The sequence below is a fragment of the Macrobrachium rosenbergii genome, chromosome 5 (assembly GCF_040412425.1).
Source record: "Macrobrachium rosenbergii isolate ZJJX-2024 chromosome 5, ASM4041242v1, whole genome shotgun sequence".
Classification (NCBI taxonomy): domain Eukaryota; kingdom Metazoa; phylum Arthropoda; class Malacostraca; order Decapoda; family Palaemonidae; genus Macrobrachium; species Macrobrachium rosenbergii.
The window spans coordinates 67,606,661-67,629,844 of record NC_089745.1 but is presented as its reverse complement, the minus strand read 5'-3'; the positions used below and the strand labels follow the sequence as shown (position 1 = coordinate 67,629,844).

The 23,184-nt window shown below is 43.5% G+C and overlaps 1 protein-coding gene and 1 long non-coding RNA gene across 2 annotated transcripts in view; both read left to right on the top strand.

Moving 5' to 3' along the window:
* Prp4k (Pre-mRNA processing factor 4 kinase) overlaps positions 1-23,184 on the top strand; it is a 268,851-nt gene that overhangs the window by 15,018 nt on the left and 230,649 nt on the right.
* On the top strand, positions 7,770-22,524 carry LOC136838877 (uncharacterized). The gene is made up of 2 exons (XR_010853150.1): positions 7,770-15,454; positions 22,165-22,524. It is a non-coding gene; the product is annotated as an uncharacterized lncRNA (long non-coding RNA).

Here is a 23,184-nt window from a genome sequence, read left to right as displayed (position 1 = left end):
CGAACTTGTCAGTCATGAGGCATGCCGTTGTGGGCCCCGATGGATGGGAGAGACCGTGGACAATGTTGAACACTTGTTTTCTCCTCAATGCTGGCACCAGGGGCCGTGGGCGGCTTGTGCTGTCGCAGAGGAGAGTTGTGTCCGAGTTTGCTAAGGGCACGTCTTCCCATTTGAGAGCCGTCACTGCTGTCCTGTAGTCTGCCATCTCTGGATCCACTGTTTGTTCTCTCGCTAGGTCTTCGTAGTTGATGCCGAGGTGAAGGGAATTGATCTCTATTCTTGACAGAGCGTCGACCACTGGGTTTTTCTTTCCAGGGACGTAGTTGATTGTGTAACCGAATTTGGAGATGGTGGTCAGGTGCTGCTGTTGCCTTGCAGACCAGGCGTCCCCCTGTTTTGCAAATCCGTGAACCAAGGGTTTGTGGTCTGTTAGGATTGTGAATTCCGTTCCCTCCAGCAGGTACTTGAAGTGCCTCACAGCCGGGTAGATAGCCAGTAGCTCTGTCGAAGGCGCTGTAGCGGGTCTCTGCTGGCAAAAACTTGCGACTGAAGAAGGCCAAGGACGGGACGTGCTGTTCACCAGTTGCTCAAGTACTGCACCGCAGGCTATGTTGCTGGCGTTCATTGCCAATCTGAGGGCAGCGTTGGGGTTGTGGTGAGTTAAGGTGGTGGCACTGGAGAGGGCCCTTTTCGTCTGGATGAATGCCTGCCGCTGCGGAGCTTCCCATGTTAGTGTTTTCAGTTTCCCCTTCAGGATTGACGTCAGGGGGTACATGATGTGGGCGACATTTGGCATGAAGCACCAGTAGTAGTTTATCATCCCTAGAAACTCCTGAAGGGCCTTGATGGTTTGTGGTTCCAGGAAATTTTCTATAGCTCCTGTTGGGGAAATCTCGTGGCCCAGGAAGTCTGTTTTTTCTTTCCCGAAGATGTACTTGTTGAACCTGACAACTAATCCACTGTCCTGCAGGCGTTTCACGGCAGCGTGAACGTGGCGAAAGTGTTCCTCTGGGGACCTGGAAAAAATGAGGGTGTCGTCGACATAGCAGATGCAGAAGGGCAGATCTCCCAAGATGGTATCCATCAGGAGCTGGAAAGTGGCACCTGCATTCCTGAGACTGAAAGTGGAATAGGAAAATGTGTAGCTCCCGAAGGGTGTGATGATGGCGGCCTTTGGGACATCATCGGGATGTACAAGGACTTGGGAGTACGACTTCAGTAGATCCATCTTGGAGAAAATTTTGGCTCCGTGGAGGGCGCCTATAAGGTCTTGTATGTTAGGGAGGGGGTAGTGGTCTGGTGTTTCCAAATTCAGGTGCCGATAGTCCCTGCAGGGCCTCCATGAACCATCAGATTTCTCTACCATGTGGCGAGGGGACGCCCACGGGCTTGATGCCTTTTTACAGATGCCCATGCATTCCATTTCTGCAAAGGCCCGTTTGGCGTCTTGTAACTTGTCGGGGGACAGACGTCGGAACTTGGCATGGGTTGGCGGGCCCGTCGTGGTGATGTGGTGGAAGATGCCGTGCTTTGCCAAAGCCCCAGGTGACTGACGTAGTTCTGGTTTGAACACGTCTGAGAACTCCTGTAGGAGGGACATGTAGCTGTTGGGGGCTGTGGAGCAGATGGAGGGCATCCCAGGTCCGGTGGAGAGCTGACGGGAATGGCACATCCCTGTGTCGAGGAGGCATTGTCTGGCGACATCGACTAGAAGTCAGTGGTGCCCTAGGAAATCCAAGCCCAACAGAGGGAACTTAACATCCACTGTGATGAAAGGCCAGTGGTATCTGCGCCCCAGGATTGAGATAGCCTGGGTTGTTGTGCCATAAGTGCGGATGGGAGTTCCGTTTGCTGCAATGAGGGAGTCAGGTATTTTTTCTAAACCTTCCCTGGGTGGAGGGAAAACCGACTGCATTGCCCTGTATCAACCAGCAGGCAGCGTTTTGAGATCTCATCTGTGAGGAAAAACCATGCTAGGTGGGGGAAGTTTCGCGGCCACAGCTGTTACTTGTGGCAGCCTTTGTCGTTTTTTGTGAAAGAACACTGAGGCCTGCAGGTTCTGGCCTTAGTCCCGAAGTTTCTATGGTAGAAACACCACGCCAGGTTTGACCATTTCTTGTGCTCTCTGAATGGTGCTCTCCTCTTATAAACGGCATTGATGTCTGCGTCGTCTTCACCGTCTTCCTCCAATAGGTTGCAGGCTCCCAGGGGTGGCGGCGGCGTGTGTCGAGGCCTTGGTGGCCTCGTATAGTTTCTGGGCGTCGTCGACTAAGGCATCCATGTCCAGGTTCTCTACATCCCTTATCTGGCACTGAACTTCCTGCGGGAGATGCCGAAGGAAGATTGCTTTTGTCAGGTAAATTGTTCTTTTCCTCCCATTCTCGTCACGACCTGGCAGTGTTACTAACCCTCGCAGCTGGTCCCAGGCTTCCCTTGGTGATGCATCTCCGAGGGGCTGGGATAAAAGGTCGAATGCATGCTGCGCTCTCTCGGACACGGGCATGGAGTAGGAATTTGGCAGTTTGTTTTTCAAGTCTGTGTAGGTGACTTTGTCTGGTTGCGCGTCCAGCCAGGGGGAGATTCTATTGAATACTTCTTCTGGGAGTGCCATCATGACTATGTCTGATTTTGTAGCAGCGTCTGAGGTGCACGCCATGCGAAAATGCGCGTCTGCTCGCCGGAACCATGATGCCGTGTTTTGGTGTGAGAACGGGGGAAGTTTGACCGTGCCTGGCTTTGTTGGTGAGAGCAGCGTGCAGACGATGCATGCGGGTTTGCATTGAGGCTCTACTTCTGACATCTTGACTTCTCACGCACCAAAACGCGGAAAAATGCGCCGTATTGAGTCCGTTAATGATGCTGATTTGTTCGAGAGGTTGAACGAAGTGCCAAAATGTGCCCTTTTGGGTATGCCGTATTTAGTCTGTTAATGGCACGGTTTCTGCCTAAACTTTACACCGTAGTTAGTCCCCTAAAGACTTTTTGATGCTAGGGTGCGGCCGTAATTAGTCCGTTAATGGCTGGGCCAAAACCATGCTACCTGTCCCTGACCCAGGGTCACCAGTGTGAGGCTTCAAGAAAAGTCAGGAGTGAAAGACAGGTGTTTATAAGACAAAAAGCGGACAGAAAGATAGCGGGCGACCCAAGGCCCCCTGATGCGTCCATACACGATTTGTGTTTTCTGACAAGCATAAAAATATGTACAACATTTGTTACATGGCATATAAAAGATAGATATACATATTAGCAGGAAGGCCGTACAATGATGCATAAGATGAGGTACACAAAGAATCTGGAATAAAGACAGGTAAAATACATGACGTGATTAATGTACATCTGAAAAGCGAAACACAAGGAAAGAGAGGCGCGATTTGTCGCCCTTGCATGCTGCTATGCTTCTGACACCATTTAAAATAAGAGATTTTCACGATACGTAGAAATCACTCAAACAAAATACTTAGAAAATGTACTGTTCTGAAAATTGCCAAAATCAAAATTAAGATAACCCACATAGTGCAAAGCTCAAAGTCGTATTCTTAAAAAAATACTTTCGATCTTTCAAGAATTCAGGTTAAAGTTAAAGAAAACGCTGACCTTTAAAATAAAGTAACGAAGTTGTCTAATGTGAGCGCTTGTTAGGGAGGAAATGGTTACATCATAGATCAATTTTGCCACTAATCATTATCAAAACCCAGCACTACCTTAGTACAGCAGTCGGTTTACCTTAGTATACTGTATTTCAAATAAATGTATTTTGGTACGACATGCGGGTTAACTGCCTGATGATCCGACGGAAGAAATATGGCCCCAAAATGGCAGAATAATCATAATTTGAAGTTTTTTTTATGTAAACTCAGTTTACATTTTCAATGCACCCAGAGCATTAAAAGTAAGGTTTTCTTATGATTTTTGACGATTTTCGACGAACGACGATTTTCGGTTACGACGAATCAAACCACCTGATTGTATTTAAAATGGATGGTACATGTAACTGCCTGATGACCTTTTAAACATTTCAGGTGCTATATAGCAAATACGATCAAACACCTGATTGCCTTGGATAGTTTGGCGAATTCGCACTGAAGTCATTACAGCATCACGTTCATTAAATTAATGGGTACCAATAATTGCATCCAACTCATGTGGTATCTTCACAACCTCATTATCTATGTTAATATGCATTTCACATATTCAAAGCCTTGTTGATGGATATCATTGGAAACTCATCCCTTGATTATGGATAGCGTCCCAAACTCACTGCCTGTGTTCATGAATAGTTTCATAACGCACTGTGCAAGGAAGCATCACAGTTCCCGCTTATGTTATGACCAGCACCACAAAGCACTGCCCTTATTCAAGGGTAATATGAATGTCTCGGTGCCATGTGATCATGAACTGCATCATAATCATTGTGCCGATAGTACTATTTGCTCACTTTCTGTTCACGGATAGCCTAACATGCATTTGACATGGCTCATGGAAAATAAATTCATTGTCCACGTTCATGGATGGCATCACAAAACTATTGCCAGTACTCGTGGGCAACATCACAAAACTATTGCCAGCGTTCATGGGTAACTTCCAAACTTATTGCCTGTGTTTATGAGTAACAAACTCATTGCTTGTGTACATAGGGTAAAACTCATTGCTTGTGTACATATAGTAACACTCATTGTGTTCATAGAGTAAAATTCATTGCTGTGTTCATAGAGAAAAACTCATCACTTGCCTTCATAGAACAAACTCATTGCCTATGTTCATAGAGTAACAAACTCATTGCCTATGTTCATTGGGTAACGAACTCACTGCCCGTGTTCACAGAGTAACAATGCCTGTATTCATAGAGTAACAAACTCATTGCCTGTATTCATAGAGTAACAAACTCATTACCTGTACTCATAGAGTAACAAACTCATTGCCCATGTTCATGTCAATGTCTGTATTCATAGAGTAACAAACTCATTGCCTGTATTCATAGAGTAACAAACTCATTACCTGTACTCATAGAGTAACAAACTCATTGCCCATGTTCATAGAGAAACAAACTCATTGTCTGTATTCATAGAGTAACAAACTCATTGCCTGTATTCATAGAGCAACAAACTCATTACCTGTATTATCAGAGCAACAAACTCATTGCCTGTATTCTGTATTCGTGGAGTAACAAACTCATTGCATGTTTTCATAGAGTGACAAACTCATTGCCTGTATTCAGAGAGTAACAAACTCATTGTCTATGTTCATAGAGTAACAAACTCAGTGCATTTGTTTGCATAGTAACAAAATCATTGCTTGTATTCATAGAGTAACAAACTCATTGCCTGTATTCATAGAGTAACAGACTCATTGCCTGTGTTCACGAAGTGACAAACTCATTGCCTGTATCCATAGAGTAACAAACTCATTACCTGTACTCATAGAGTAACAAACTCATTGCCTGTATTCATAGAGTAACAAACTCATTACCATTATTCATAGAGTAACAAACTCATTGCCTATGTTCATAGAGTAACAAACTCATTGCCTGTGTTCACAGAGTAATAAACTTATTGCCTGTGTTCATAGAGTAACAAACTCATTGCCTGTATTCACAGAGTAATAAACTCATTACCTGTATTCATAGAGTAACAAGCTGATTGCCTGTATTCACAGAGTAACAAACTCATTACCTGTGTTCATAGGGTAACAAACTGATTGCCTGTATTCACAGAGTAACAAACTCATTACCTGTACTCATAGAGTAACAAACTCATTGCCTGTATTCATAGAGTAACAAACTCATTACCTGTATTCATTGAGTAACAAACTCATTGCCTGTATTCATAGAGTAACAAACTCATTGCCTGTATTCATAGAGTAACAGACTCATTGCCTCTGTTCACAGAGTAATAAACTCATTGCCTGTGTTCATAGAGTAAAAACTCATTGCCTGTATTCATAGAGTAACAAACTCATTACCTGTATTCATAGAGTAACAAACTGATTGCCTGTATTCATAGAGTAACAAACTCATTACCTGTTTTCATAGGGTATCATTGCCCATGTTCATTGGGTAACGAACTCACTGCCCATGTTCATAGAGCAACAAACCCACTGCCTATACTCATAGAGTAACAAACTCACTGCCTGTATTTATAGAGTAACAAACTCATTGTCTGTATTCATAGAGTAACAAACTCATTGCCTTTAGTCAAACTGTAACAAACTCATTGGCCGTGTTCAAGGAGTAACAAACCCATTACCTGTATTCATAGAGTAACAAACTCATTGCCTGTATTCATAGAGTAACAAACTCATTGCCTGTATTCATAGAGTAACAAACTCATTACCTGTGTTCATAGAGTAACAAACTCATTGCCTGTATTCATAGAGTAACATACAAACTTAATGTTAGCGGCTAGCATCATAAATACACTTATTATGCTATGAGTAACCTATTATCAAAACTAACCAACATACCCGACAAACTCTACTACACCCCACTCAAAATAAACAACATCCGAGGTCGACAAATATATTCATCAGAAATTATTTCAAAGAGTGTTACACCACGCATGTTCGGGGTTACCACTTTCGTACGCCGATCCGACGGAAGAAATATGGCCCCAAAATGGCAGAATAATCATAATTTGAAGGTTTTTTATGTAAAACTCAATAATAATGCAGTTTACATCGTTTTCAATGCACCCAGAGCATTAAAAGTAAGGTTTTCTTATGATTTTTGACGATTTTCGAAACGACGATTTTCGGTTACGACGTGCAAGAAGAACGGAACCCGGTCAAGAAATTAGGGGACCGCCTGTAATCGAATTACTCTAGAAAAAACATCCACATCTCAAAATTTCCATACTTTCAACTAAGAAAAAAAAGCTTTTGTGCCGTTTGTTAACAGGAGTTGAAAGTTCCTAGCTATGAGTTACTGACAAACTTCATAAAACTAATTCCATCTGTTAACAGCAGAAATCCAAACATTACTTTGGACATAATCTCTGTCTGGGGGAAATTTTGCATGGTTTTTATGATTTTCAAGAGATTAACTATTGTGTAAGCAAGCCCTATTATCGTAAATAACCTGTACATTTAGGAGATCTTCCTATAACCAGAAATTGTGGGTTGCGAGAAAGGAAATACCAAGTTCGAATCCTCTGAAAATTCTATAAAGTCTAACTCCAACTTTATGTTTAAAAATTTAAATTCAGGCAAAACCTTTATGAATATTGGCCAAAACTTATATGACTTAACCTAACCACAAACTAAATCCAATTTCAGGAAGCTAAAATTCTAAAATACAACATACCAAGGCACCAGACCTATACATAAATTTAATTTGTTTTAATGCTGAATATTGCCGTTTGATGGCATAAACCGTCTTAATTTCCTCAAACCTTAGGGAGCTTCTGCAAACTTAATTGAGTGGGAGGTAGCCAAGCACATTTAAACACCTAATACCTATCTGAACTTACAAGAAAACAAAGCAAAAGATTAAGTCTACACTTACTACCTGAAAGAAAGAGTTTTATTAGCTGGTTAGTTGTTCAAAGCCACCCAAGAACCTGCGTTGTAGGTCATACGACCTACTATGCAGGACATAGGGGCTCCCCCACCCCCCGAGGGCCGCTTCCCTAAAGGGGTGGAGGATAAGGTGAAGTTGTTCAAGAACAGTACATACAAATTAAAAATGTAAATTAATTACAAAAATTAGTAAAGTAAATTTATTACAAAAATTTAAAAATTAAATTTATTACAAAAATTTAAGAAAGTAAATTTATGACAAATTAAAAATTTTATAAAAAATTTAAAAAGTAAATTTATGACAAAAATAAATTTATTACAAAATTAAAAAGTAAATTTGTTAAATTTATTACAAAAATTAAAAAGTAAATATATTACAAAAATTAAAAAGTAAATTTATGACAAATTGAAAAAGAAAATTTATGACAAAAATAACTTAAAACTAAACTTGGCAGAAATAGTGCAGCAGATAAAATTACTTTTTTCACCAAAATACTTCAGTTAATGATACAAGCATGAAATTTGGTACATATCTTCTCCATAAGCCACTTTTTGAAAATTACTGGAGTATCCACTCAAAATTCCAAAATGGCTGCACTTTTTCAAGATTTTAACATGGGACTCACGTGCCTCTGGTCTTGTTTCTATGTATTTGTTTTGGCGGCCAGAAACCTCGAATAACCATGCCTCAAGATTCAGTAGGCATGGAAAAATGTCTTCCTGTTCAATATAACAGTTTTCAAGTCATTAAATAATTTAGGTGGTAGTTTCATCTTTAGTTTTAGTTTAAAAGAGTGAATGTCAGCGCACAACCAGGGCACACTGGTGACTTCACTGCTGTGTAACTCAGCATGAGGTTCAGTGTCAGCTAATCTTGCTTTACTGATGCTGTACCTAGCTTTGCTTTAGTGCAGTTTAGTAATTTAGTGTCCCAAATGCTGTCTAATAGCCCCATATCAATTAGCTGGTAGAAAGTATATATATAGTTGGTAGATCTGGATTAACAGGAGGTGCCAGCAGGACAGCTGAGCCAAGGGTAAGTGGGGGCTCTACATGATTTGTTCATGTACTTACCTGGATGGTGTGTAACACACAGGACTTAAATGGAACTGGATGAATTATCATTCTAGGTGTAGGGTGACCGAAACTAGTTGTATCCCATGCGTCAATGTGCATATGAGAGCTCATAATGGCAAGTGTAAATTCAATCACAGGCAAAAGGAAGGCCGACTGGAGCAAATGTTGTCTCTGCCAGGAAGACAAGAAAAATGAAGGTCTAACTTCACCCTTGGCCTCTGTTCATCATTATCCTGAACATGAGGGGTACGTAATGATTTCAACCAATGTACCATTGTTTCAGGAGATTGGTGAAATGCCGCTTAACTTTGACCTAGCAAGGCTGGATGAAGGCAGTGGCATAGAAACAACACTGTGACAAAACATGGCAAAATACCACAAGAGCTGTAGGGGTCGTGTTTAATAATGCAAAACTTGATCGTGCAAGGAAGCGAAGATCTACAGTTGAGGGTAGTGAACTACAGGAAGAGCATGCTAAACAGCATCAAATGAGTCAAGACAATGAAGCATGCATTCTTTGTGAAAATTTGGCACCTGTATCAGATCTTCGACAAGTAATACTCATGAATCTCAACAGGAGACTACATGAGTGCACTCACACACTTAATGATGGTAAATTATTGGCAAAACTAAGTGCAGGTGATGCAGTTTCACAAGAGCTGAAATAGCATCTTTTATGTCTCACTGGCCTTTACAATAGGGAGAGGTCCCATCTTAGAAACCTTGAGAAAGAACAATGTCACAGTGAAGAACCACATGTATATCCACTGGTTCTATCAGAGCTGGTTAATTACATCATTGAAACCAGCTTGAGTTCGGATGGTCCTGCTATATTTCCTCATGCAGATATATCCCAATTATACCAGAAGCGCCTGGAACAATTGGGCGTTGCCTCACCCACTGTAAATACAAGATTAAAGGACAAATTGTTAGCAGAAATCCCTGCATTAGAAGCACACAAGAAAGGAATAAGGGTGCTACTTGCCTTGCAGAAAAATGTAGCTTTAGCCCTATCTCCAGCATCTGACTACTCAGATATGCTTGTGATTACTAAAGCAGCAAAGATACTGAGGAAGCATATTCCAGATCATCAGTCCAGGTTTGACAGCACCTTTGGTGAAGGATGCATCAATGATGCCATACCTCAAAGTCTGCTCCAGTTCACTAGTATGGTCAAACATGGAGCAGACATAAAGTCATCAGCTAAGGTCTGGGTCAGACCTGGCTATTGCTCAGCTCCTGCAGTACAACTGCTTCTCAAGACAGAAGGAAGGAGCAAGTGTACATCGACACTCAAAGGATAGGGAAAATCCTTTTCCAGTGTTCATGGACATTGCTATCTATGCCAAAACAGGGTGCTGGAGATATCAGCCCGACTGGGAGATGCCATTTTCACCAAGTATGTGGAGGAGGGTGCAGTCTGTTCACCTGTCTTGAGAAAGTTAAGTATATCTTAGTTTAACCAGACCACTGAGCTGATTAACAGCTCTCATAGGGCTGGCCCGAAGGATTAGATTTATTTTTACGTGGCTAAGAACCAATTGGTTACCTAGCAACGGGACCTACAGCTTATTGTGGAATCCGAACCACATTATAGCGAGAAATTAATTTCTATCACCAGAAACAAATTCCTCTTGTTCTTCACTGGCCGGTCGGAGATTCGAACTCGCGACCAACAGAATGGTAGCTGAGAACGGAACCCGCTCACCCAGCGAAGAACATTGGGGTTGTTTACTACTGTGGTCATGGACAACATCAATCACAATGCTTCAGCAACTATGGCTACTACCTCTTTTCAGGGGAACAGCATTTCGGTATTCCAGTGTAAGGGCGACAAATCGCACCTCTCTTTCCTTGTGTTTCTCCTTTCAGATGTACATTAATCACGTCATGTATTTTACCTGTCTTTATTTCAGATTCTTTGTGTACCTCATCTTATGCATCACTGTACGGCCTTTCTGCCGATATGTATGTGAGAGGGTGCAAAAGAGAGAGCAGGTAGACATTGACGGCTAGTTTATTAAGGGAGCAGGCCGCTATAAAGCGGCGTGCTGACATCAGTACAAAGACATACAAGGACATACAGGTGACCCGAGGTCAACCGTTTTCAATGTGAAACAGGACAGGTAAATACAGATGACGTGACAAATAAAAATTAACAGATTAGACACAACAATGCTCTGACACATGTACAATACAAAAGGGCATAAATGAGTAAGTAATAAATGCACATTTACATAAATAAAACATGGCTAGGTACCCTGACCTAAGGTCAGGGGAAAAAGGCACCGTAGAAAACAGGAGGTTCACTAGAGAAAACCCATTGAGCGGGGACTTTACATGTATATGTACCTTTTATATGTCATGTAATAAATGTTGTACATATTTTTATGCTTGCTAGAAAACACAAACCATGTATGGATGCAGGGGGTGCCCTTGGGTCACCCGCTACCTTTCCATCCGCTTTTTGTCTTATAAACACCTGTCAAGAATAGTAAAGAATCAGTCTTTCACTTCTGACTTTTCCTGAAGCCTCACACCAGCACCCTGTCAAAGACAACTCGGGTGAATAGTGTCATCCAGTACAGTTAGGGCCAGAGAGGGTGAAATCTGTACCTGAGCTACCTGACTCCACAAATATCCCCCCTGCTTCCTTCAAGTCCATAAACCCAACACCACTAAGTGGTGCAGTGCCAAAGCCAGTCTCAGACCTGCTAGGACCACACTGGCCCTGGAGTATGGGTGGCTGGCGAAGGTCTTGGTTGCTGAGGGGGTCAATGTGGTTATTAACCTCATGGTCAGCTCACCATGCATCACAGAAAAGAAAATAAGAGTTTGAGGTGAGCATCACTTCTTTGCTGCCACTTCTCAGGGACTAGGCTCACTCTGTAGCTACATTGAAGCTTGTAATGCAGAAAGTGAGTAATGCTGTTGCACACTTGAACCCAGGCCAACTGCCTGTCATTACAGCAGACCAGCCAATCTATGCCTTGGCAAAACAGGTGCCAAGGGTTGTGAACAGCTTACAAAATGTGGCTGCAAGTCTGGTTGCTGTGGCAAGTGCAAATGGTACAGGCTTGGGTGTACATGGACAGCTTTGTGTAGCTGCAAATATGAGGTGTAATCATAATGTGAGGTGTAATTATAATGTTGCAAATGATGCTTTGGATACATCTGAATGAGAATTTTGTCACACTAAAGGGTGACACCATACATCTTTAAAATCTTGCATTCATTTCAGGCTAAAAAAAAAAAAATATTGAGACAGTGCTCAAACATAGAAAAGATACTTTGTTATCATACTTTATTACAGTCCTGTGCTTGTATACTTTTCAGTAGCATTATTGGGTCCCTTTCCAAGATGTAATATTGATAATAGCCCAATAGAAATGCTAGAAACAGATTCTCTGGCCTCATAAATGTAGGCATAGATAAAAATTTTGTATCTATTTTTCTTAGTTGCAGAGCTAAGCAAAATGTTGCATGGCAGCCATTTTGTATGCCATCTTTATCACAATGGTAAATGTAGTAGTAGAAGCTCTAGTGATATCTTCAATTAACTTCCACCCAGGAAGACATTTGAATAATGATTGATGGGACAGGAACTCACCCAGTGGGTGAAAGAACAGCTGGATGAAATACTCCAACAGGAAAGAGTAGAAAGAGAAGATCTAAGGAAGTACAAAGAAATTAAGGCAGCAAAAAATCTAGCCCTCAAGGAAAAGGAGCTCGAGCTGGAGAAGGCTTGAAAAGAAAGTGCTGAAGCTCTGGCCAACCAGCGAGCCTCTAACCCCACACCTGCTGTGCCTAATGCTCCAATATCTAGCATTAATGCTCTGATTCCCAAAATGGACGGAGGATGAGCTTGAGGCATGGTTGGAGGAAGCAGAAGCACTCTTCGAGAACTACACCACCAATGAGATATAGAGGGCTTACTGCTTGACAAGCACATGGATGGCAAAGCCAAAACCACCCTCTGCTTGCTGGATAAAGGTAAGAGAGGGAACATGATAGACGTTCGACGAGTGATCACCAAAGAATCTGACATCACTCCGGAGAGATGGAGACAGCGTTTTAGAGGTCTCGCGAAGGAAGTTGGTTGGGCCTGAGCTGAATTGGTCTATCATAAGACCCAATCAGGACAACACTGGCTCGACGCCATGGCGTCCACAGAGTTCCAGGACCTGTTCAATCGGATAATGCTGGAGGATCTCTTCCAGTGTGTTCCTGGACCATTTGCTGTGCACCTCAATGACAAGCAACCTAAAACACTTATAGAAGCTTGTTGGTTGGCTGATGACTGGGAGACCTTTAACCAGTCTCACTATACATCTCACTGGCGCATAGTGCCATCTGGTCATCTCTCGAGATGAGCGTGCCCGAAGAACAGACTTCCTGCCAAGCCACCAACGTGTAGCTTCTGTAAGAGAGTTGGTCACCCTGAATCTGAGTGCTGCTTTAAGAAGGGATTTAACCAGAAGCACCCTCAAAAGACTCTTAATGACTCCTCTCCATCCATGACCACTCGGTCTACTCCACCAACAGTCACCATAGGGAAATCAGCCCAGTCAAGGGGCACCTGCAGAGACTGTGGAACTGCAGGGCACTATACTGCGGGGTATCCTAGTTGCTCAAAACATATCCTTTCTACCAGGCACGTAAATCTGATCAGTGTCATGACCTCTGTGGTCGTGCTGCCCAATATGTCTCACCCCGAGCGGGTGTCGACTCAGTCTGTCTCAGTGGCACCCCTGGATGGCTCTAGCCTACCAGTGAACCTGCTGGTTATGGTAGACACTGTCTCCGATATTTGCCTGATTGATCAGGCCCGAGTGCCAGCCAGTGCCACTGTAGACAAAACGACCAGGTGGATGATGACTTGGATAGAAGACCAGACTAAGACCATTCCCACAGTCGAGCTTCAGGTGACAGTCCCTTGGGGCACACAACCTCACTGTATTGGTGGAGTTCCTGTTGGGATGAGACCTCCTCTGGGGGATGTCCTTCCCCAGCGCCACTCTGTTGCCTATCTACCTCCACCAGGAAGGCCTTACCTCCAGAATCATCTGACTGGGACACCGCCACTGTGACAGGCATGCCACCGTCAGCCCTACCTTACACTCACCAAAGTGGTCGACAGAAGGGCACTCTCCATGCAATTCCAGTACAGTCACCAAAAGTTTCCTCCCTCACTGCGAAAGGAAACCTGTAATGCAACAGGGCACTCCACAAGTTGGTCTGGGTGCCCTAGCAAGCAAAGTACAGTGGAAACCACAAACAGAACTATTCCAAGAGGCTCTGCCCTCCACCTGAGACAGGAATCTGTCTCATGCTACCTCAGGTACACTGGGGGGTTTTGCACCTCCAGGTCCCTCGTCAGGCATGCCTGACTCCAAATCTCTGCCAGTGCCACACTCCATCTATCTTGGACATTGAGCCTCCATTAACCTCAACCTCTGTGCCTGGCCTAGAGTCAGTGTCAGTGCCAGCTCCCAATCATGTCACAGACCGTCCTACGGGAGATCCGCCCAAATTCACGGAATTGATTATTGCCAATTGTGAGCCTCCGGTCCCCGACAATCCATCTTCACAGTCACCTTCATCTGCCGAGGATGAACCTCTGGCAGACCTTAACACTACACCTTCTCTGGACGACTAGGAACTGTCTGGCCGGGATGCAGACGCTGTTCCTACCCTTACGACAGTTGCCGCAGCAGCCGAAGTAGGGAGCCTCCCTGTAGCTCCAAGGGCTACCTTTGATTCTGCTCCTGATGGCACCTCTGGCCTTTCCCCAGAGTCAGTGCCCTCATCACCTGCTAGGAATGGTGTAGCCAGACCTTGGTGGAACCCGAAGAAGAAGAAGGGGCGGAAGAGATCCAATTAACCCGTAAGAGCCACAAGCTCTCCTTGGCACTCGTGTCCTATTCGAATAGTGCCGTTTCCATCTCAGAGTGGTCCTGGCACCTACCCAGAGGAGGTGGCAGGCATGACCTCTGCCCAAGTAGACTGACACCTAACACCATAGGCAGCCTTGTAGTACTAACCCTGTTAATAAACTCATGATAAAACTGTCCAATACTTAACCTGGTATACTCCTGACCGCTTAGCGTAATTAACCCTTCAGGTTGCTCGGGTCTGAAAATATTGCATGTGTTATTCTGTAAAGAATTGTGTAATCTGTAAATAACTACATTTAATTAGGTCAGTGTCATTTAAGTTAGTGCCAGGGAAATAGGATAGTAGACCATGTCAACAAGACAATTTTCCATGTACCCATTGCCTAGGAATAAAGTTCCCCTGTCATCAGAGACAGCCAGTAGAAGTCTGTAAATGCTTTTGTATAGTGTTAGGCTCTGCTGTAGTAAGTAATTTAGTAAAACTAGTATCCCCTCCTAGCAGTTAGGTAGGTCATTTTAGTTAGCTGCATTGCAAAAGTAAGACTCATTTAGGGGAGGAAACTGACTAGTCGAGATTAATAACTTACTTAGCTAGGAAGTCAAATTTCATGGTGGCTGGAGGAGACCCCCACTAGGGGGGACAGAATATAGGCATCTTATCCCAATATCTTACGATATTGGGGAACAGAAAGCCATTAGGGCATGAGGATAGGTCATGATAGTAAATGGGCTGCTAGGCTGACTCTTAGTTAGTCTTAACTATAAGACATATTTCCCTATGACCTTTGTGCTGGTTGTTATTTTCTTCTTTCAGATGTGCTGCTGTCCTGTGCTTGCCGCAAGAATCAAGGAGACAACGCCTGACCTGACTCACACTCACTTCATTCCCCAACACCGAAGTGCAAGGTTGCTTCACTTTTAACTGCACTAAGTCTGGCGCTTTTCTGTCCTGAACCCATCTTTTGCAAGTGAGCTCCATGCACAGATTCAATAGGGTACACCCTGAAGTCGCAAGTAATGGCAGTGTTTTCCTATTCCTGAATTTCTATCAATTTTCAGTATTTCCAAACTTTCATTCTGGACCTCTATACAAAAGTCCCTTTGGAGGGGGCATACTAGCACGCACATTTTCCCTCATGACTTGGTCCAAGCCTGAAGTAAGTTTGTTCTGTGATAATAATTAGAATACACCCACCACAGTTTTACCGTGTGCTAATTAAATTAATTAATAATTTTATACATGAACTTACCTGTTGTTTACATATAGCTGTAATTCTCGATCTCGACAGAAAATTCAAAACTGGCGGTCCCGCTAATATATGGTCAGGTGATATGACTACCCGCCCTCTACCGGGTACCTGGATCCATTTCCATCAACAACTAATCATATTTTTCTGTCGGGGATGGCGACTAGTCGTCTGCTCCTCTTCAGGAAATTCATCGGTGCTTTTTCGATTTTTCTTTGGTGGAAGTACCCACTTTTGTTGACGGTTCTGGCTTGTTTTTGGCTTTGGTTGAGATTTTTCTAGTTATGTCTGATTCAGGATCTCAAATTAGATATTGGGGGGGGTTGCAAAACTCTGAATGTCTCGGTCTAACATAGACCCTCACTCTTCTTGAATCTAACTGTAGAGGGAAATTGTGCACGAATCTGGATAGATGTGATGAATGTTCGTCTTTGTCTGTGCTTGATTGGCAAAAGTTGGCTAAATATCAGGCAAAATTAAGTAAAGATAGTTTAGTGAAGGCTTTGGCCAGAAGAAGTTCTCCCAGAGTAGGAGTAGTATTGCCTCTTGTTCTGTTCCTGTTACCCCTCCTGTTCCTATTCCTGCCCCAGAACCTGTTGTTTCCGAACCCACTACCGTGTCAGACCTTAGGCAGAATTTGATGGTAAGATTTCGGCTCTTTTCTCTGCGATAGAGAAGATTGGCCAGGATGTGAGTGCGATGTCTAGACATCAAGTGTTAGTGATAGTGTTGTGGAGGAGGTAACTGTTCGTCCCCTCGCCTCCTAGATCTAGGCCTCTGTCCGGCTCCCAGGGCTCAGGAGAAGACATATTAACTCTTCGAAGGGAGGCGAGTGGGGTCTGCTCACGAGCAGTTGCTCCTCTAACAGTCCTGTTGCGTCCCAGGCTGTTGCAGCTCGCTATAGTAAAAGCGATGAAGTGCCTTCTTGTGCTTCTGTTTCGTCGAGGAGGAGTTGGAAGCAGTCAGAGTCTAGTAGGTCCGCTGAAGAGACGCATGAAGAGCTTCCTCTCCAAGTCAAGTTCCTATCAAGAAACTTTCGGCACGTTCTCCTCTTCCGTCTTGTAGCTTTTGGGATAGCCCAGAGATCTCTTCTTCTTCAGGCAGTCCGGATGACGTTCTACGGATCTTGGCGGCGCTCGGATCCTCCTGTTAGCATGCAAGTAGTTGGCTTCCTTCCCGTTGGATCCCAAGTCGGCTTTATGCCTCTGGTTCCTCAAATTTCGCAAGAGGACAAATTGGACAAGATTTTGAGACTTTTCAGAAAGGTTTTAAAGCTCCAGCACTTCAGGTTCCTTCTGCAACTGAGGCCCGGTCTCTGCTCAAATTCACGCACCTGGCGATTATTGTCAGTATATCGCCTGGTAATTTCCTTTTAGCTCGCGCGCCTGGCTCCGCTAATCGATCACGCTCCTGGCGCCACTTCCGCCCGCACCTAGCCGCACTCACGACGCCACTTTGGAATGGCCTAGGGCAACACGTTTCAAGTCAGTAGCACAATGTTTGCGCTTCTGGCGCTATCATGGTTTGTGGCGCCTCTTTGGCTCTCGGATCTTCTAAGGCTCCTGACTCCTCTCAAGCTCATGTTTCGGATATATTTACGCGGGTCTATTTTGGCTTTTCGGTGACGTTCATAAAACACTCAAGAGGATAACGCAAGTTTGGCTCCCGGAGCGTTTTATCCAGCGGTGCTTTTCAGAGATTCTCTCCCCAGTTTCCGATGTTTCGAAGTAGATGATGTTCCGTCTGCTCCTACGTCCAACTTTAAGCATCTCTTACAACTTTTGAAGAACATTTTCAAGAAGACTGCTCCAGCTTCCCTTTGTCTCCAACTACGCAGTTTGCCAAGGATTTTAAACCTCCTTCCTCTAGATTTCTGAAGCTGGTCCTGTCTGTTTCGGAAGAAAAGAGCTCTCCAAGGCAAGAAGGATGGTTGAGCAAGAAAAGATCTCAGGGTAAAACATCTTTCTGTTTTCCCCCTCTCAACTGTCTTTTAAGTCTCGTTCGTGGTATGAGACTGGGAAGTCTTTTTCCTTTGGGAGACTCTGCCTCCTCTCAAGGGGATTTCTCCAGCCTTGTGGATTCTGCCCGTCGCTCAGCTTTTTCTTTGTCCAAAGTGGCTTCCGTCTTCAGGAAATTGACCATCTGGTGAAGAGTTCCTATAGGATCTTGGAGATCTTTTCTTTTATTGACTGGTCTATAGGAGCCTTGAGCAGGATAGTGAAAGTCTTGATCTTCCCCAAGACTGCTACAGATCTTGATGCTATTTTTGGCCTGCCTGGACAAGGCCATCACGGACGGAACGTCAGAAATTACCTCAGTGACTGCTACTGGCATTTTGAAGAAGAGAGCACATTGGATTTCGTTTGTCGCGAGAGGAGTCTCCAGGAACCAGAAATCTGCTCTTCTTTTGCTCCTTTGTTTAAGGAATCCCTTTTCCCGCCACGTTAGTTAGGGAAATTTCGGAGGCTCTCTCTTTGGAAGTCTACTCAAGACCTACTGGCTCATTCTTTGAAAAGACCCAGGTTTTCGACTTCTCCAGTAGTACCCAAGCCTTCTTTCCTGTATCCTCTAGGCCTTCTCGGGGTACTCCTTCTCGGCCCTTTTCCCGTGCTAGGGAAGAGGAAAATTCTCTTCTCATCCCCAGAAAGCTAGGGGTACCAACCGATGAGTTCAAGGTCCTTCATGCGACGGTCGGAGCCAGACTAAAGTCGTTCTGGCAAGTTTGGGAGGCCAAGTTGGAGCAGAACCCTGGGTGATCAACGTTCTGAGAGAAGGCTACACCATTCCCTTCTCAGAGAGTCCTCCTTTAAAGTCTTCGCCAGTAGACTTCAACGTATCATCCAGGGACTCAGAGAAACTTGTGGTGTTGGAGGAGGAAGTTACTTCCCTCCTTCAAAAGGGAGCCATAGAAGCAGTCCTCGAACCTTCATCTCCGGGGTTCTACAACCGTCTGTTTCTGGTTCCAAAATCGTCAGGAGGATGGAGACCAGTCCTCGATGTAAGCGCCCTGAACAAATTTGTGCTTCAAACACCATTCAAGATGGAAACCACACAGTCGGTTATCAATTCCCTGAAGGAAGGAGACTGGATGGTGTCCCTCGATCTCCAGGACGCATACTTTCATGTACCTATCCATCCGAGATCAAGGAAATTCCAACGGTTTTGTGTTCAGAGGCAGGGCTTTTCAATTCAGGGCTCTTTGAGAGGCCTATCAACAGCCCCACAAGTTTTCACAAGGATGATGGCTCCAATTGCGAAATGGCTTCACTTAGAGGGAATTCACATTTCCCTTTACCTCGACGACTGGCTGATCTGGTCTCCGTCAAAAGGCCAATGCATGAAGGACCTACAAAGGACCCTTTTCTTACCGACGAATTGGGACTCATAGTAAATCTTCCAAAGTCACAACTCTCTCCATCTCAAGACTTGACTTATTTGGGAGTTCGGATGAACTCAGTTCTTTTCAGGTTTTTCCGACGTCACAAAGGATCGAGAAATGCCTGCTGAAAGTGAGATACCTGATGGCAGCCAAGACTTGTTCTGCCAAGGAATGGATGAGCCTTTTTAGGCACCCTCTCATCGCTAGAGATGTTCGTCAGTCTGGGGAGGCTACACATGAGACCTCTTCAGTTCTTCCTACAGCAGACCTGGAACAGGAAGAAAGACACGGTTCATTTGTTTTTCCTCTATCCACTGGAGTAAAAGCAAGACCTGTCATGGTGGAACGACAGGAGCAAAAAGATCGAGGTTTGTCACTGAGACAGAGGAACCCAGACCTGATGTTGTTCTAAACGCTTCAGACGAGGGTTGGGGAGCAACATTGGGGATCTTCAAGTGTCAGGCAATTGGTCTTCATCCCAACGGGACTGGCACATAAATGCGAAAGAGTTGAAGGCAATACATCTAGCCTTGGAACATTTCGTGCTTCTGGTGGAAAACAAAAGATAGTAGTGCACTCGGACAACTCCACAGCTCTGGCTTTCACGTGAAGAAACAGGAGGCACTCACTCCTTCTCTCTGTTCGAGATCGCAAAGACCTGCTTTTGTGGGCGGCAACCAAGAACATAGAGCTAGTAACTCCTTCATCCCGGGAGCTCTCAACGAAGAGCGGATATCCTCAGCAGGTCACTCCAGGTCATTCCGACGGAATGGACCCTCCACCAGAAAGTTTGCCAAGGCCTGTGGAAGGTTTGGGAACTCCCATGCTAGACCTGTTTGCAACGAGGGAAAACCCAGACTACCTCTCTTTTGCTCTCCTGTTCCAGACCCAGAAGCATTAGCGGTGGATGCCATGACCTCCTGGACTGGTCGGGTCTCTTCCTTTATGCATTCCCTCCTTCAGGATGCTGGGAGAAGTCCTGAAAAGTTTCGAGCACACAAAGGTGTGTCAATGATCTTATAGCTCCATGGTGGCCAGGAAGATCATGGTTTCCAGAGCTACTGGAGAAAGTAGTGGATTGGCCAAGGAGGTTGCCATTCAGACCAGACCTTCTGTGCCAGTTGCACAGCAGAAAGTTCCACAGGAACCCGTCAGATCTAAATCTGACAGGGTTCAGACTCTCGAGCGACTCTACAGGAGGAGAGGCTTCTCTAGAAGAGTGGCGCAGGCAATGGCTAGATCAACCAGGCCCTCGTCTACAAAGGTCTATCAAGCGAAGTGGAAGCTTCAGGGAGTGGTGCTCGAGTCTGGAGTGTCTTCCACTTCACGACTCTAAGCCAGGTGGCGGATTTTCTTTTGTTTCTGCACAAGGAGAAGAAATTGGCTGTCAGTGCACGATTAAGGGGTATAGGAGTATGCTGGCGGCAAGTTTTCAGGAATAGAGGTATAGACCTTTCCTCGGACAAAGATATTGCAGAACTCCTTAAATCCTTTGCTACCACTAAAGGCAAATCTCTTGATAGATACCGCATTGGAATTTGGATGTGGTGCTAAAGTGGCTTACCTCCAAATCTTTTGAGCCTTTGAGTTCCTGCTCCGTTAGGGAATCTAACTAAGAAAACTCTCTTTCTCTTGGCACTGGCCTCTTGCAAAGAGAGTAAGTGAGATTCATGCTCTGGACAAAAGAGTTGGTTTTTGTGCAGATAAGGCTGTAGTTTCCTTCACCTTGGGTTTCCTAGCTAAGAACGAAAACCCTAGTAATCCTTGGCCAAGGGAATTTCCCATTGCTAGCCTATCCTCCTTGGGTGGAAGAGAAACGGAGAGACTTCTCTGTCCGGTCAGAGCATTGAAATTCTATCTGACAGGACCAGAAGTGTAAGAGGAACTCATGATTTTTATGGTGCTCAACTAAGAACCTCAAGAACCCTCTATCTAAAAATGGGATTGCTTTCCTTTTGAAAGAACTGATTCAGGAGGCACACAAGGAATTAAGGGATGTGGATTTCCCCTTAGTTAAAGTGAGGCCTCATGAAATTAGGGCTATTGCAACTTCTTTAGCCTTCAAGAAGAACATGGCTTTAAAGGACATTATAAGTTCAACTTATTGGAGATGTTCGTCTGTTTTTGCCTCGCATTATCTGAGACAGATCCAAACCACATATGAAGACTGCAGTACCTTGGGCCCCTTTATTGCGTCTGACACAGTGATGGGCAAGGAAACCAGAGGCTCTAGATCCTCTTCTTAGTTTCCTTGGGTGCAGAAGTTTCTTTTTGGTCGACTACTAGAGCCTAAGAGGTTAGATGGCCTAGTAGGTCTAATTTTAATAGGTTGGTGTGAGTTTTTTATGGTTGGGTGATATGATGGTGGATGCTTTGAGTACTGCGCCCTGAGCAGGGGCATTATATGCTTTGGTTGATTGTGTCGAAGACAGCTGGGCCAACAGACCTTTCTCCATATAGCAACCTGCGACTGAGCTACTAGGCCCCGCAGTTGCACTAAGGATAGCAGGTTACAGAGGTAGTAACCGAGAAAACAGCTTCCTTAGCAGGTAAGGATCCAAAGTAAAGACGTTTTTCTTAGCCTGATGATCTCAGGTTTTTCCATTTAACACTTACAGCTGTCCATGCCCACCGCCTCAATGTGGCAATCAGCTATATGTAAACAACAGGTAAGTTCATGTATAAAAATGACATTTTATAATAAAATAAGATTTTATATCATACTTACCTGTTGTTTACATATAAATCATTCCCACCCTCCTCCCGCAAGGGACAAGGGGACATAGAAAATATGATTAGTTGTTGATGAAATGGATCCAGGTACCCCGGTAGAGGGGGGGTAGTCGTTTCACCTGACCATATATTAGCGGGACCGCCAGTTTTGAATTTTCTGTCGAGATCGAGAATTACAGCTATATGTAAACAACAGGTAAGTATGATATAAAATCTTATTTTATTATAAAAATGTCATTTTCCCTTCATCATAAATAATTAATTTCATGTGAGAGAAAGTCTTTGTGTAAATGAATGCTGACCTAGGATTCTTTTCCAGAATCCTGTTGTCTGGCTCTCTGTGTTCTGCCCCTGCCCTTGTGAAACAATTTCCTTAGAAGATTTAATTCCATCTTGCCACGTGCAAGAGACATCTGCAATCAACAGTCCACAAGGGCCACGTGTTAGTCCCCTCAAGCTTAAAGTTGTGCTAATGTAAAATAATTTTATCAGCCAGTCTTATGTATTTTATAAAATTCGTGCCAAACTCTTTGTAGGGCTGTACCCTTCTCAGATTTATTTATTTGCTAACTGTAGTTGTACTTTTTATGGCACATTGCATGTGCCTTGATTGCTGAACTGCCAGCCTGTCCATATCAGTTTTTAGTTGGAAATCTGTAAATAAATTAATTTAATCTAATCAACTGGTTTGAAAGGCGACCTTCCCATTTTTTTTAACAGATGTAATATCAAGGTAAGTCACACTATTAATTACATTTATTGCTTATGTTCTGAGATGTAGGTGTTGACTCCTAAGGCAAAATTTCATTCAAAATTCAATTTAACTCTTCCAACCAGGCTCAGAACATAAATTTATATATATATATATATATATATATATATATATATATATATATATATATATATATATATATATATATATATATATATATATATATATATATATATATATTAGATAGATATATATATATATGTATATATTATATATATAATATATATTTATATTGGATATATATGCACACTAATACAGAGGGGCTGCCCATCAAGTAATTTCTCAAAAAAATATTTAAACTGCACAAACTGCGTCAATGTACTAATGCAAAAAAATCAATTAAGAATATATGGTAGAAAATTCACATATTATATCATGAATCAAAAGAGATACATATGTATATATACATATATAATGAATTACCATACTGTAAAAATGGTTAACTGTTTTAACACAATGCAAATAATAATATACAAAGAATTCAGTAGTAAATTATGTCTATAAGATCATTTTACTCTCCATTGGCCCTTTTTATTTCTGTTATAATCCTCTCAATATTTGAAATTA